Source organism: Mus caroli, chromosome 12 (assembly GCF_900094665.2).
Source record: "Mus caroli chromosome 12, CAROLI_EIJ_v1.1, whole genome shotgun sequence".
Lineage (NCBI taxonomy): Eukaryota > Metazoa > Chordata > Mammalia > Rodentia > Muridae > Mus > Mus caroli.
In genome coordinates, this window is record NC_034581.1 from 107,811,801 (window position 1) to 107,826,991 (window position 15,191).

The following is a 15,191-nucleotide window of genomic DNA, read 5'->3' on the forward strand; positions in this document are numbered from 1 at the left end:
GCCCAGCCTGGTCCCCACAACCCCACCTACCCCAGCTCCCCCTAGAGCTGTCCAGCCTGGTTCCCATGCTCCAACCTATCCCAGCTCCCCCAGAGATGTCCAGTCTGGTTCCCATGCTCCAACCTACCCTAGCTCCCCAGAGCTGCCCAGCTTGGTTCCCACATCCCACCCACCCTAGCTCCCCAGAGCTGCCCAGCTTGGTCCCCACATCCCACCCACCCTAGCTCCCCAGAGCTGCCCAGCCTAGTCCCCACATCCCCACCTACCCTAGCTCCCCAGAGCTGCCCAGCCTGTTCCCACACCTCACCTACCCTAATTCCCCAGAGCTGCCCATCCTGGCCCCCACACCCTCACCTAACCTAGCTCCCCCAGAGTTGCCCAGCCTGGTCCCCATACCCCCAACTACCCTAGCTCCCCAGAGCTGTCCAACCTGTTCCCCACAACCCCACATATCCCAGCTCCTCTCAGAGCTGTCCAGCCTGGTTTCTATGCTCTAACCTACCCCAGCATCCCCACAGCTATCCAGCCTGGTCCCCACATCCTCACCCTAGCTACCCCCAGAGCTGTCCAGCTTGGTCCCCATAGCTCCACCTCCCCAGCTCCCTGAGAGCTGCTCAGCCTGGTCCCCACAACCCCACCTACCCCAGCTCACCTGTAGCTGCTCAACTTAATATTCTATACTTCCACCTATCCTAGCTCCCCCCAGAGCTGCCCAGCCTGGTCCCTACACTCCTACCAACTCCAGCTACCCCAGAGCTGCCCAGCTTGGTCCCCATACCTTTACCTCTCCTGGGCTCCCCCAGAGTTGTCCAGCCTGGTCCTCACACCCTCACCTACCCTAACTCCCCAGAGCTGCCCAGTCTGGTCCCTACACCCTCACCCACCCTAGCTCCTCAGAGCTGCTGCCAAGCCTGGTCCCCACATCCCACCTACACTAGCTCCCCAGAGCTGCCCATCCTGGTCCCCACACCCCACCCACCCTAGCTCCCCAGAGCTGCCCAGCCTGGTCCCCACATCTCACCTACCTTAGCTCCCCAGAGCAGCCCAGCCTGGTCCCCACACCCCACCTACCCCAGCTCCCCAGAGCTGCCCCAGCTCTACTGTAGGTGCTCAGTCCAGTTTTCTGAGCTCCTAAGGTTTCCATAATCCCCCAGGATCATGGAAAGTCCTCCGGGATCCCTAGAAATGTTCAGTCTGGTTCTCCATGTTCCCACTTGCTTCAGCTTCCCTGTAGCATCCCTCTTAGTCTGTTTTCCTAAACTCCTAGGACTATCCTGGAACTGCCACCTGGCTCTCTGTAGATTCTCAACTTGGTCCTCCATATTCCCACCTGCCCAGCTCCTCTGTAGCTCAGATTCTGGTACTTCACACCCTCACCTACCCCTGTTCTCCTTTAGCTTCTCAGCTTGGCTGTGCATACTCTCAGCTTCCCCAGCCCCACTATGGCTGCTTGGTCAGATTCCTTATGTTCCTTTCTCCTCTAGATATCCTGTAGCTGGTTATTCTATTTTCCCATATTCCCAGCTACACCAGCTCCCACATAATGGCATATCCAGGTCCCCTATGCTCTCCTGTGGCTACTCAACTTGGTACCTTGAACTCTTAGGTGCCTCAGTTCCTCTCAGCTGTTTCATAGTTTCCTGAGCTCCTGGGCCTTCCTTTGTCCTCCCAAAAGTCCAGCCTCCACAGCTCACCTGGAGCTTTCCCACCTGATCCTAGGAGTTTCCTATACTTCTTCCTGCCCGTCTTGGCTTCGAGCTCAGCAACTCATCTTGTCTCTTCAGCACTGAGATTGACTTCTAAACCTTAGAGATTCCACACTCTTGGCTTCCCCAGCAGGCCTAGAGTCCCTCTTAGATGAGCTTTGGATTCCACCATGCCTACTTTCCTCTATCAACTCACCTTTGTTAGTCCTGCAGATTTCTGCTGCAGAGATCTTGCTCCTTTGGGCACCTCCTCTCTGCTGACTCAGCGAATTTGGTCCTACCAGCTTCCAGACAGACCAAATTCATCTTATCTTAGGTCTCCTGATATATCCCATCATCTCCTTGAGGCTGACTCTGGTGGTGGTGGTAGCAGTAGTAGTTATTGTTTTTGTTGTGTGTGTTCAGATCCACTCGCCCATGTTCCAGCCTATGGCATCCCTGGACCCTGTCTGGTCGACATTCTTCAGGCTGTCACCTTACCTGTGCATCAGAGGGACCCCCTCCACAGTCTGGTATTTTGATTCTTCCCACTCTTCCATGGGTTGTTGGTTGTTCCGTTCTGCTGATATCCACTGCTGACTCAGGTCTCAAGGCCTTCTTCCACTGTACTCTCCTTTACTGGCTGACACAACTCATGCGTGGGAAATATGAAAGTGACTGCCTCCTTTTTTGCGATGGTCCATGGCTTCCAGGAGCTTAGGTCTGGGATCTTTCCTCTTAGGAGTTGCAACCCAATTGTCACAAAGGTCTGAATGCCACCCCACGCCCATCTCTCTGCACAGGCTAAGAACAGGATTGAAACTGGGTGGCAGAAGGTACTACCTAAAGTTCCCCTTTCTTGTCAGGGGATAAAGGGAGTCTAGATCAGATTCAAGCTGCATCACGTGGGTGGGTGGGGGTGGATGAGATAGTACCCTTGAGACCCAGGAGAGAAATGAGGAAACCTGGTCCTTACCTGCTTCTCTATGCTCATAGCCTCCTTAGGTTCCTGGCCTGGCCTAGACTGTTCACTCTATCTTTATCACCTCCCTGGAGAGGGAGGTTTCTTATTCAGCTAAAAGCCCAAACATGACTGCAATGGCTCCCTGTTATCTCTTAACAGTGATTCCTTAGGGAAATCCCAACCAATCTGTGGTTTAGGGAAGAGAATGGGGTGGGGCTGGCAGCACATGGGTAGAACACAGAATGTGAGCTAGATGGTGGACAGAAAGGGTTAAAGACTTGATCTTACATCCAGGGATGGCACAGCCATAGAAGGAACCTGTGCTGGTGGTCAGGAGGGGCCTTTGGCTATACCGAGAGGGGACCTAGGCAGGGAAGGTTCCTGGAGTTGGCTAAGACAAAGGAAAAATATGGGCTGTTCAGAGGACGGGGACCCCACTGAGACAGGGATAGGAAGGGGTAAAACTGGCACAGCAGTGTGGGGTGCACAGAGCAGTGGACTACATGGGAAGAAGGAAGCAATGACCACATAGGACCAGAGAGGCATGTGTTATAGGGTGAAGTACAAGGTCTGCAGGGTTCTGGAGCTGAAGGAGGTGCACCAGGATCACAGGGCATAGGAATATGGCTACCTTCTTCAAGAGTATTGATACACTCTAAATTTGAAGGCCGAGGAGGGTCTTTTGGAAAGACCTCATTGGGTGTAGAGACATTGTCACCATGTAGGAGAAGGCAAGAGTGAGTGTGGGGTTCAGAGTAAGAGAAGAGGCAGTGGTGGAGCTAGAGCTGAGATCATTTGGTTCCCATTAGAAAAATACTCTGCAAAGAACAAGAAGCACAGAGACATCCAGGGAAGTCAGGCCAGGCCAGGGATGCCCATGCCAGGAAGGTTCATGACAGACTTACTGGGTGTGAACCTCAGGGGGAAGTCAAGGAGGACAATTCGAGGAGGGCTGAGGTCAAGCTGGAACCCAGAGCCCAGATTTAGGAATCAAAGTAGCAGGCAGGCTGAGGAAGTGTCCCATGGACTCTGTGTCAGTGCAGAATCAGAGCCAAGAGTCTAGCAGTGGTATTTGTTCACACTCTGTAGCTTAGAGCCAACTCAGATGGCTTAGCCTGTGTGATCAGGGTCATGGACATGAGTTTGTGAAGAGCTCGTGGGGCCTGAGAACAGGGGGTCACTAATCATGCCAGATACTACAGTCTTAGTTACTTTTATATTGTTGTGATCAAGGTAATTTATAAAAGAAAGTATTTATTTGGGGTTGGTAGGTTCGGAGGGTTAGAGTCCATGACCATTATGGCAGGGTGCATGACAGCAGGTGGGGAGGCAGGAAACTGAAGTAGTATTTGGGAACTTATATCTTGATCCACATGCCCGAGACTGAGCAAGCTAACTGGGAATGGCATTGGCTTTTGAAGCCTCAAAACCTGTTCCCAGTGACATAGCTCTTCCAACAAGGCCAACCTTCTAATCCTTTCCAGACAGTTCCATCAGTTGTGGACCAAGTAGTTCAACATAATAGTTTATGGGGGCTGTTCTCATTCAAACCACCAGATAGGTTCCTGGCCATATCATATTGCAAAATGTATTTAGCCCTATATTAGAGGTCCCCGTAGACTTTCAGCACAATTTAAAAGTCCAAAATGGAAAGTCTCTTCTGAGACTCAAGGGAATCTCTTTATTGTAACCCCCCCCCATAACATCCTAAAGAAAATTACATACTTTCAGCATACAATGATACTGAAAATATATTTTCATCCCAAAAGGGAAGAATTGGGGTGTATTGAGGAAATACTCAACAAAAGCAGAACAAACTCCAAATCCTGTAGCGTCATGTCTAATGTCAAAGGGTTTAAACGGCTTCCAACTTTCCAGCTTTGATGACCACACACACACACACATCACTTGGGATGGTTGTATTACCTGTATGTATATTTCCCTGGCAGCCATCCCATGACTCTTACATCTCTGGCATTATGGGGTCTTCAGTACAATTCAGATTTCACTTTTATAACTTTATGCTATGGCCTATCAGTGACTCCACGCAGGGAACCCTGTCACACAGCCAGACTCATGAACTCCTTAGCACAGAGGAAGAGTCTACAGCCTCTTTACTTAACTATCCTTCATGACTCTAAAGCTGTAGCCATGTAGTTGATAATGCCAAGTTTATCTGTCCACTTGGAATGGGGCATGACTTCCTCCTGGAAATTATAATCAAAATTAAAAAAAAAATCCTAGCATGGTCAGGCCTTTCACAGCGATAACACACTCCTTGGTACCAACTTCTTTCTTAGTTACTTTTCTATTTCTATGATTAGATACTATGATCCAGGTAACTTATAAAAGAAGACATTTATCTGGGGCTTACAATTTCAGAGGGTTAGAGGGCATGGTCACCATGATCGGGAGCATTGTAGTAGGCAGGTAGTAGGCATGAAGTTGGAGCAGTAGCTGAAAGCATATATCTTAAGACACGAGGTAGAGAGAGCTAACTGGGAATGGCATGGACTTTTGAAACCTCAAAACCAGTTTTTTTCCCAGTGACATAGCCCCTCCAACAAGGCCATACCTCCGAATCCTTCCCAGAAAGTTCTACTGACTGGGAACCAAGGATTCAAACATATGAGTCTACAGGGGCCATTCTCATTCAAATCACTACAGACAGTAACAAGCCAGGGAAGGAACAAGGGCGATACAGGACTGCAGGAGCCAAGATGGCAGGGAAGGCAAAGCTGACGAAGAGGATGGAAGGCCAACTGAGGGAACTTCACACAGATGGCCTATTCAGGAAATCCTCGAGTGGAGTGAAGACAATGCAGGTGAGTAATTCAAGTGAACATCTGATGCTAACAAGCCCAGTTGCTGAACTTTGCCTGGTCTTTGCAAAGGGCCAGGGCCCTGGAAAGGATTAGAAAGATGTCTTCCAAGGTCTTAGACCAAGATATGTCTGATAGGATACTCACATATCCCCCCTATCTTGTAGCCAGAACCACAGTCCCATGTTTTCTTTCTGGATCCTGGCTGTGGGGACATTTCTGGCTCCATGGTGATCTGGGGATGCCTGGATAAAGGCTAGTTTCTTGAGCTGATGGACATGTACTGGAATCCTGGAGCCCTGTCTAGTGGTGTACCTGAACAAATGAATATGTCCTGGAACCCCTGTTCCCTGTGCAGTGGTGTGTACATCTTCCTACATGTTCTGCAGTCTGGACTCTTATTTCCTTAGTGGCTCAGTGACTAATCCTGCCAGCACCTGGACTAACAAGACCTTCATCTACAGTGTAGTCTACCTGGCCAGCAAGACCAAGTGGACAAGAAAACTGGTGGGAGAATGGCGTTGGAACTGAGGAGTCCATTCCATTGGATGCCAAGCTGGACCAGCCTCCTGCCTAGACAAATCAGGTTGGGCAGACATTACTAGGAAAGGTAACTTAGTTCAAGTTGATAGGAGTTCCTGTTTAATTTGCCTTCTGGAGTTTGTCTATGCTACTTTCATTCAGGTAGTGATCCTTCATGATGGAGGCTCACATTCCATCTCCTGGTCACCATACTTGTCAAAGATCATATTCAGAAGCAGTCTGAATTGAACTCACACCAGAGTCAAGCTCTTCCCCTCCATGGCTTGGTGCCTTCTCTCTTTCAGACCTTCCTTATTAGTGCCTACTCTTCCTTAGAGCATATCTGGGGGTTCTGAGGCCAGGCTCATCAAGTGTCCCATGTGTCCAAATGAATCACTTAGACTTGCTTCCCATCTCCAGGATCAGGAAGAGTACCCAGGCTGGAAGGTGGCTCAGGTCCTGAGCCATCTCCATTTCTCCTTACCAGCTCATGAATTCCTAGGGGGAGAGCATCTATCTTCAACTCTCATCCAAAGTCCAATGATGCACTTCTGATCTTCCTGACTCCCAAGAGCCAGGAGGTCCAATCCAGCTGGTTCATGAATGATAATCAGGTGCACATGGCTCAGATGTAGGCCTGCAAGGAGCAATATAACAATACCTTCCAGGTGATCAGCATTTTCAGTCAAGACTGACTGAGGGGCAAGGAATTCAAGTGCAAGGTCAAAAGTGGACCATTCCCAGTTCTCTTTGAGAAAACAATCTGTAAAGTTGAAGGTGGGGTCTTGGAGTGGGAGGAGGTAGATGGTTTTGAGCCTGTGATGGGCAGAGTGTTGAGCTTGGCAAATTCCTTTGGTAGCAACTGCTATGGCTTCTCTCTCCAACAGGGCATGCCCAGGTGCCTTGGGAATACACCACAGGCCTCCATCTAGGTAGCAGATCAACAAGAACAAAATCAGTCTCACCTGCATGCTTATGCTCTTCTATCCTGGAGACATTGATGTAGAGTGCTATAGTCATGGAGTTCTTTTCCCCCTACAAATAAGCCACCCAATACTTCCCTGGGACCCAGTGAAAGTGTCTTGGTTCTTTTTGAGGTTACACCAATGTGCCTAAGTCAATTGCTGTGGAGTCTTTAGTGTCCAAGTCCATACCATCAGACTCTGAGCATTTGTATATATCTAGCCAGGCCGGAGGTCATCCCTCAACAGGGGAGGAGGTTTGGTTCAAGGGGCCTTCTCTCATCTTTGCTTACAATCAGCTGAAGAGTTATGCTGAACTGGGACATCTCCAAATAATCTCCTAAGGAAAGGAACACAGAGAACATATAAATCCTGACTCTTTCCATCTGTCCCTTCTTCCTGACCAAGGGTGTCTCTGTGACACTGCAGAGCCATCTCTAAGCTATGTGTACAGTAAATTATTAAGGCCAACACACTCAGTGCAGCCTGATTTGCCTGCCCTTGACTCCACAAGGAATTTGGATTCCTATGTGTGTGGATATTGCCTATTTATGGGACACTAATTGTGCCCCAAAGGGACTGAGGCCAGTGTTCTGGCTACCTCAGAGGAGGGCCTACCAGATACACACCCGATCCATTAGACCAGTGTACTTGGTATCACTCAGCCAATATGCAATCTGTACACGGATGTGTACATACATGTACTTGCCTAACATACTAGGGTCCTCACAGATGCATCTTGCACAACACCCACTCTCTGTTGGGTATCAGAATATCCCTAACCACCACTTCAATGTTCATATTTGGGTCATCAAAGCCAAACACAGCCCTCACTTTCTGAGGGCACCTGCACCCATTTCCCTACACACACAGTTTTTGAGGATCAATATGTCTCTGAAGGCCTGTCCTTCTAATCTAAACAGCTGATATTTCCTATAGTTTGTGGCCTGGCCTACTTGCTGGTGTGAACCTTCAGTGACATCAAGATATCTCTAGTCACAAGCTGTGGCCCTCTGGGCTAGGTAACTGAAGGACATGTAGAGGGTCAGGCAGACTTCTGAGCCACTTCCTATAGGAGAACAGGTCTTTACTTAGATCAGGTAGACCCAGAACTGAGAGGTAGAGCAGGCATGGAGGACTCCTGGATAATCTTGGTCATACCATTAGGTTCAATATGTCTATTGAACCCAGGGACTAAGCCAGAACAGTTAGAGAAGAGGGCTATTGGCCTAGATAGGGCAAGAAGCAGAAAGCTGGCCCCAGGATGGGTCTGCCTGACCAGCTCAGTTGGTTCTTTCTCCTGCACCCCCTGATGTCCCACCTTGCAACAAAAGAAATGACCCCCAGCATCTCCTTGTTGGAAAAAACACTGGCTGCTCCTCTCTGTGTAGAGCTGGAATTGGATGGTACCTGGGGGGAGCTGGACGAGCTCTGGATGACCATCACAATCTTCACCATGGTGTGCTACAGGGCTGCTGTTACATAAGGTAGGCTCTGTTCTCTCACTGTCCCTGTGATGTTCTCTGTTACTCTTATGATGACCTCAAACTGTCACCATATTGTCCCCACAGTCCTCACATACCTTATGTCTCCTGCACTATTTCAATGGATTTCCCAAACTGTGGCCATGTTATTCCTTCTGTATCATGCTATCCTCAGTCTGCCCCAGTGTATTTACTGTCCCATCTGGTCTCTCATGCAGCTACCACATTATGACCGTGCTTGTCCATGTTGTTTCCATCTTCTCTGGGTGTTCTCTCAGTTCTCACAAGTTATCGTTCATCGTTTCCACTCCATCTTCACACTTTCCCTACTATATCCTCATCCCCATTTCACTATTGCCAAAATAAACCCATACTGTCCCCACACTGGTCCCTACCATATCCTCACCCTCTGTGTCATGTCGTAAAGACTATCTTGTCTACTGAACTTGCTCAACCATGTTCATTGCTGCTCTATTTATAACATCCAGGAAAACAGCCTAGATGTCTGTCAACAAATGAGTGGTTGAAGAAAATGTGGTACATCTACACAATGGAATCTTGTTGGCTGTTAAAAATGGAATCATGAAATTTTCAGGTAAATGAAGGGAACTAGAGAAAAAAATCCTCACTGAGGTAACTGAGATAGTAAAAGACACATATGGTGTGCACTTGCTTATACACAGATGTTAGCTGTTAAGTCTCCATAAGCAGTCTACAATTCATATGACTGCAAAGTAAGGGACTAGGAAAGAGAGAAGGTTCTTCCTAGGAAGGGGAAATAGAATATATAGTTATGGATGGAAGGGGCTTGGAACAGGAGGATCAAATGGGAAAGAGAAGGAAAGAAAGGTGTAAGGGGGGGATATAGGCTACAACTAAGGGCCATTTAAGGGGTTATACAGAATTCTAATACAAGTGAAACATCTTAAATATGAGATCTTCAGCCAGGGAAGCTGGTCAGCTAACTGCAGATGTTTGCCTTATTATAGGGAAACCACTAGAGATGACTACACAGACACAGTTTATAGCTAGCTTATTGGTAGTCTTTATTCCAGACAGGTGGGACTACATTCAGTGTAGCACTGAGAATTTAGAGCAAGAGGCTTTTATTTATTTATTTTCACTGTCTCCCCACTTCCCAAAAATAGATTCTTTTCTCCTATACTATATTCTGATTACAGTTTCTCCTCTCTCTAGTTTTCCCGGTTCTTCTCTCCCTCCCTTCCCATCTATATCCACTCTCATTCTGTCTCTCATTAGAAAAGAGCAGGCTTCTAAGAGATAACAAGTTTGCATTGCCACCAGCAATAAGTGAGTGTTCCTCTGACTCCACAGCCTCACTACTATGAGCTGTCATTTGGTTTGGGGTTTTTTTTTTTTTTTTGATATTAGATATTCTGACAAGTGTAAAAATGAAACCTCAGCGTACTTTTGATTTGCATTTTCTTGATTACTAAAAATGTTGGACATTTCTTCAAGTGTTTCTCAGCCTTCTGAGTTCCTTCTTTTGAAAATACTGTTTAAATAAATACTTTTAAATTGGATTACTTTTTTTTCTTGATGTCCATTTTTTTCAGTTCTTTGTATATTTTGGATTTTAGTCCTCTATCAGATGCGGAGTTGGTGAAACTCTTTTCCCATTCTGTAGGCTTTTGCTTTGTCTGGGTGATGGCGCCCTTTGCCATACAGGAGCTTCTGTTACATGAGGTCCTATTTATTAACTGCTCAGAAAGTCTTTTCCTATGCCAATGAATTCAGTGCTGTTCCTCACTTTCTTCAGGTTCAGTGTATCTGGTTTTCTGTTGAGGACCTTGATCCATTTAGTGTTCAGTTTTGTGTGGGGAGATAAGTATGGTTCTATTTGGAGTCCTCTACACGCAGCCATCCTGTTTGAACAGCACCATTTGTTGAAGATGCTGTCTTTTTTTTCTCAGTGTGTGTATTTCTGGCCTATTTATCAAAAATTAGGTGTCCATAAGTATGTGAATTTATGTCTGGGTTTTCAGTTTGATTCCACTGATCAATGTGTCTATTCTTAAGGCCAATCCTATGTTGTTTTCATTATTCTAGCTCTGTAGCACAATTTGAGGTTGGAAATTATTGTACCTCAAGTAGTTCTTTCATTTTTTATTTTCTTTTTTCATGTTTTTAAGTTATTATTTTACTTATTCACTTTACATCCCACTCACTGCTCCCTCCCAGTTACTCCTCCCACAATTCTTCCTATTTCCTCCTTCTCCTCTGAATGGGTGGGGCCTACCCTGGCTATTCCCCTATCCTGGTACATCATGTCTCTGCAAGGCTAGGTACATCCTTTCCCACTGAGGCTAGACAAGGCAACCCAGCTAGAAGAACATCACACATACAAGACACAGCTTTTGGGATAGCCTCTGCTCCAGTTATTCAGGATGAACGTGACGACCAAATTATACTTCTGCTACATATGTGTAGAGTGGCCTAGGTCCAGCCTCATGTATGTTCTTTGAGAATTCTCTGTTTAGCTCTGTGTCTCATTTTAAGAAATTGGGTTATTTGGGTTATTGGTTTTTAACTTCTTGAATTCTTTATAAATTCTGGATAATAGCCCTTTGTCAGATGTAGGGTTTGTGGAGATCCTTTCCCAATCTGTAGGCTGCCATTTTTCCTATTACAGTGTCCCTTGCCTTACAGAAGCTTTGCAGTTTCATGAGGTCCCATTTATCAATTGTTGATCTTAGAGCCTGAGCCATTGGTGTTCTGCTGAGGAAATTGTTTCCTGTACCAATGTGTTCAAGAGTATTTCCCCACTTTCTTTTCTATGAGATTCAGTGTATCTGGTTTTAAGTTGAGGTCCTTGATCCACTTGGACTTGAGCTTTGTATAAGGTGATTAATATGGATCTATTTTTATTCTTCTAAGTATAGACATCCAGTTAGTCCAGCACCATTTATTGAAGATGTTTTCTTCTTTTTTTTCTATTGTATGGTTTTGGATTCTTTATCAAAAATCAAGTGATCATGGGTATATGGGTTAATTCTCAGTATTTGATTTGATTCCATTGATCAATATGTCTGTTTCTGTACCAAAATCATGCAGTTTTAAAAAATCACTATTGATCTGTAGTAAAGCTTGAGGTCGGGGATGGTGATTTCTCCTGAAGTTATTTTATTGTCCAGGATTGTTTTGATTATCCTGGTTTTTTAATTTTTCCATATGAAGTTGAGAATTGCAAGGTCTATAAAAATTGTTTTGGAATTTTGATGGAAATTGCACTGAATCTGTGGATTGCTTTTGGTAAGATGGCCATTTTTACTATGTTAATTCTGTCTATCCATGGAGCATGGTAGATCATTCCATTTTCTGATACCTTCTAAAATTTTTTTCTTCAGGGACTTGAAGTTCTTGTCAATTGCTTGGTTATAGTTACACAAACATATTTTATATCGTTCATAGCTATTGTAAAGGGTATTGCTTCCCAAATTTCTTTCTTGGCTACTTTATCATTTTTATAAAGGAGGACTACTGACTTCCTTGAGTTAATTTTGTATCCAGCTACTTTGCTGAAGGTGTTTATCATCTGTAGGAGTTTTCTGGTAGAATTTTTTGGGTTTCTTATATGTACTATCATGTCGTCTTCAAATAGTGATACTTCGACTTCTTTTCCAACTCTAACCCCTGATCTCCTTTAGTTGTTTCATTGTTAGAACTTCAAGTACTATATTGAATAGATAGGAAGAGAATGATCAGCCTTGTCTTGTCTGTGAGTTTAATGGAATTGTTTTAAGTTTCTCTCCATTTAGCTGATGATGAGTACTTACTTGCTATATATTGCTTTGATTATGATTAGGTATGTGCCCTGTATTCCTGACTTCTCTAATACTTTTATCATGAAGGAGTGTTGGATTTTATCAAAGACTTTTTCATCATCTAATGAGATAATCATGTGATTTTTTTCTTTCAGTTTGTTTATATGGTGGATTATGTTGATGAATTTTTGTATATTGAACCATTCCTGCATCCATGGGATAATGTCTACTTGATCTTAATGGATGCTGTCTTTGATGTGTTTCTGGATTCAGCTCACAAATATTTTATTGAGTACTTTTGCATCAATGTCCATAAGAAGAATTAGTCTGAAGTTCTCTTTCTTTGTTGAGTCTTTGTGTGGTTTAGGCATCAGTGTGACTGTGGCTTCATAGAATGAGTTTGGTAGTGTTTCTTCTGTTTCTAGCTTGTGGATAGTTTGAGGAGTATTGGAATTAGCTCTTTGAAAGTCTGGTAGGATTCTGCACTAAAACCATCTGTCCCTGGGAATTTTTTTGGGGGCGGGAGAGATTTGCATGGCTGCTTCTATTTCTTTAGAGGTTATAGGGCTATTTAAATAGTTTGCCTGATCTTGGTTCAACTTTGGTTAAGTGGTATTTGTGTAGAAAATCATTCATTTTGTTAGGATTTTCCAGTTTTGTGGAGTAGAGACTTATGAAGTAAGACCTATTGTCTGTTATGTTTTCCTTTTCATTCTTGACTTTGTCTATTTGGTTACTGTCCCTCTGTCTCCTGGTTAGTTTGGATAAGGGTTTGTCTATCTTGTTGATTTTCTCAAAGAACCAGCTCTTTGTTTCATTGATTCTTTGTATTGTTTTCTTTATAACAGGTTGATTTCAGCTCTGATTTCTATAATTTCCTGCTTTCTACCCCTCTTTGTTGTTCTTGCTTCCTTTTCTTTCCCTAGAGCTTTCAGGTGAACTTTTAAGTTGCTGGTATAAGAATGCTTTATGGAGGCACTTAGTGCTATGAAATTTCCTCTTATCACTGCTTTCATTGTGTTCCATAAATTTGGGTATGTTGTGACTTCATTTTCATTACATTCTAGAAAGTCCTTAAATTCTTTCTTTATTCCCTGACACAGAGATCATTAATTAGAGAGTTGTTCAATTTACATGAGTGTGTAAGATTTCTGGTATTTCTGTTGCTGTTGAAATCAAGCTTTAATCTAAGGAGACACGATGTTATCTCAATTTTCTTGTATCTGTTGAAGCTTGCTTTGTGACCAACTATAAGGTCAATTTTGGAGAAGGATTACTAAGGTAATGAGGAAAAAGTATATTCTTTTGTGTTTGGGTGAAATATTCTATTGATGTCTGTTATGTCCATTTGATTAATAATGTCCATTAGTTTTACTAGTTGTCTGTTTAGTTTTTCTTTGGATGACCTGCCAATTGGTGAGTCTCCCACTATTAATGTATGGGGTTTGATGTGTGATTTAAGCTTTAGCAATGTTTCTTTTAAAAATGTGGGTGCCTTTGTGTTTGGGGTATATATGTTTAGGGTTGAGATATCATCTTGGTAAATTTTTCCTTTAATGAGTATGAAGCATCCTGCATCCTTCCCTGTCTCTTTTGATTGACTTTGGTTGAAAGTCTATTTTATTAGATATTAAAATGACTACTCCAGCTTGCTTCTTGGGTCCATTTGCTTGGAAAACTCTTTTCAGCCCTTTACTCTGAGGTAATGTCTATCTTTATTGCTAAGTTTTTTTTTTTTTTTTTTTAAATGTAGCAGAATGATCCTGTTTTTGCATCCATTCTGTTAGCCTGAGTCTTTTTATTGTGGAATTGAGTCCATTGATGTTGAGAAATATTAATACCAGTGATTATTATTTCCTGGTATTTTGATGTTAGTGTATGTATTTATTGTTTTTGTTGATGTGGAATTATTTATTTCCTGTGTTTTCTTGGATGTATTTTCCTTCTAGTATTTTCTGTAGGGCTGTGTTTGTAGATAGATATTGTCTGTATTTGCTTTTGTCTTGAAATATCTTATTTTCTCCATTTTTGGTGATTGAGAGTTTTGTTGGGTATAATAATTTTGGTTGACCCCTGTGTTTTTTTTTTTTTTAAGAGGTTGCATGATATCTGTCCAGGCCTTTCTAGCTTTTAGAGTCTCTATTGAGAAGTCAGATATAATTCTGATAGGTCTGCCTTTTTATGTTACCTAGCCTTTCTCCCTTGCTGCTTTTAATGTTCTGTGTTTGTTTTATAGATTTTGTGTTTTGATTATTATATAGTAGGAGAAGTTTCTTTTCTGGTCTAGTCTATTGGTGTTCTATAAGCTTCATGTATGTTTATAGGCACCTCTTTCTCTAGGTTTGGAATATTTTCTTCTAAGAGTTTGTTAAGAATTTTTTTCTGGTCCTTGGAGCTGGGACCTTCACCTTCTATTCCTATTATTTTTAGGCTAGGACTTTTCATGGTATCCCAGATTTCCTAGATGTTTGTGCCAGGAATTTTTTTAGATTTAACATTTTCTTTGACTTATATATCAATTTCCTCTATTGTATCTTTTACACCTGAGATTCTTTCTTCCATCTCCTGTGTTCTGTGATGATGCTTTCATCTGTTGTTCCTGTTTTCTTCCCTAGGTTTTCCATCTCCAGGATCCCCTCAGTTTGTGTTTTCTCTATTGCTTCTTTTTCCACTTTCAAGTCTTGCACAATTTTATTTATTTCCTTCACCTGTATCATTATATTTTCCTCTATTTCTTTAAGGGATTTATTTGTTTCCTTTATAAATGTCTCTGTTATCTTCATATGATTAGATTTAAGGCCATTTTTTTCTTTTTTTTTTACTTCCTTTTATAATTAAAAAAATTTATTAGATATTTTCTTTATATACATTTCAAATGCTATCCCGAAAGTTCCTATACCCTCCCCCCCCCCCTGCTCCCCTACCCACCCACTCCCACTTCTTGGCCCTGGCATTCCCCTGTACTGG

At 43.5% G+C, this 15,191-nt stretch overlaps 2 gene segments (V, D, J or C); both read right to left on the reverse strand.

Annotated features, from left to right (window-relative positions):
• Positions 1-2,408, reverse strand: part of LOC110306480 — a 10,560-nt gene extending 8,152 nt beyond the window's left edge. The window contains exons 1-2 of the C gene segment in view: positions 2,187-2,408; positions 1,903-2,060 (exon numbers count right to left, since the gene is read on the reverse strand).
• The window catches only part of LOC110306604, a 540,063-nt gene that overhangs the window by 71,013 nt on the left and 453,859 nt on the right, over positions 1-15,191 (reverse strand).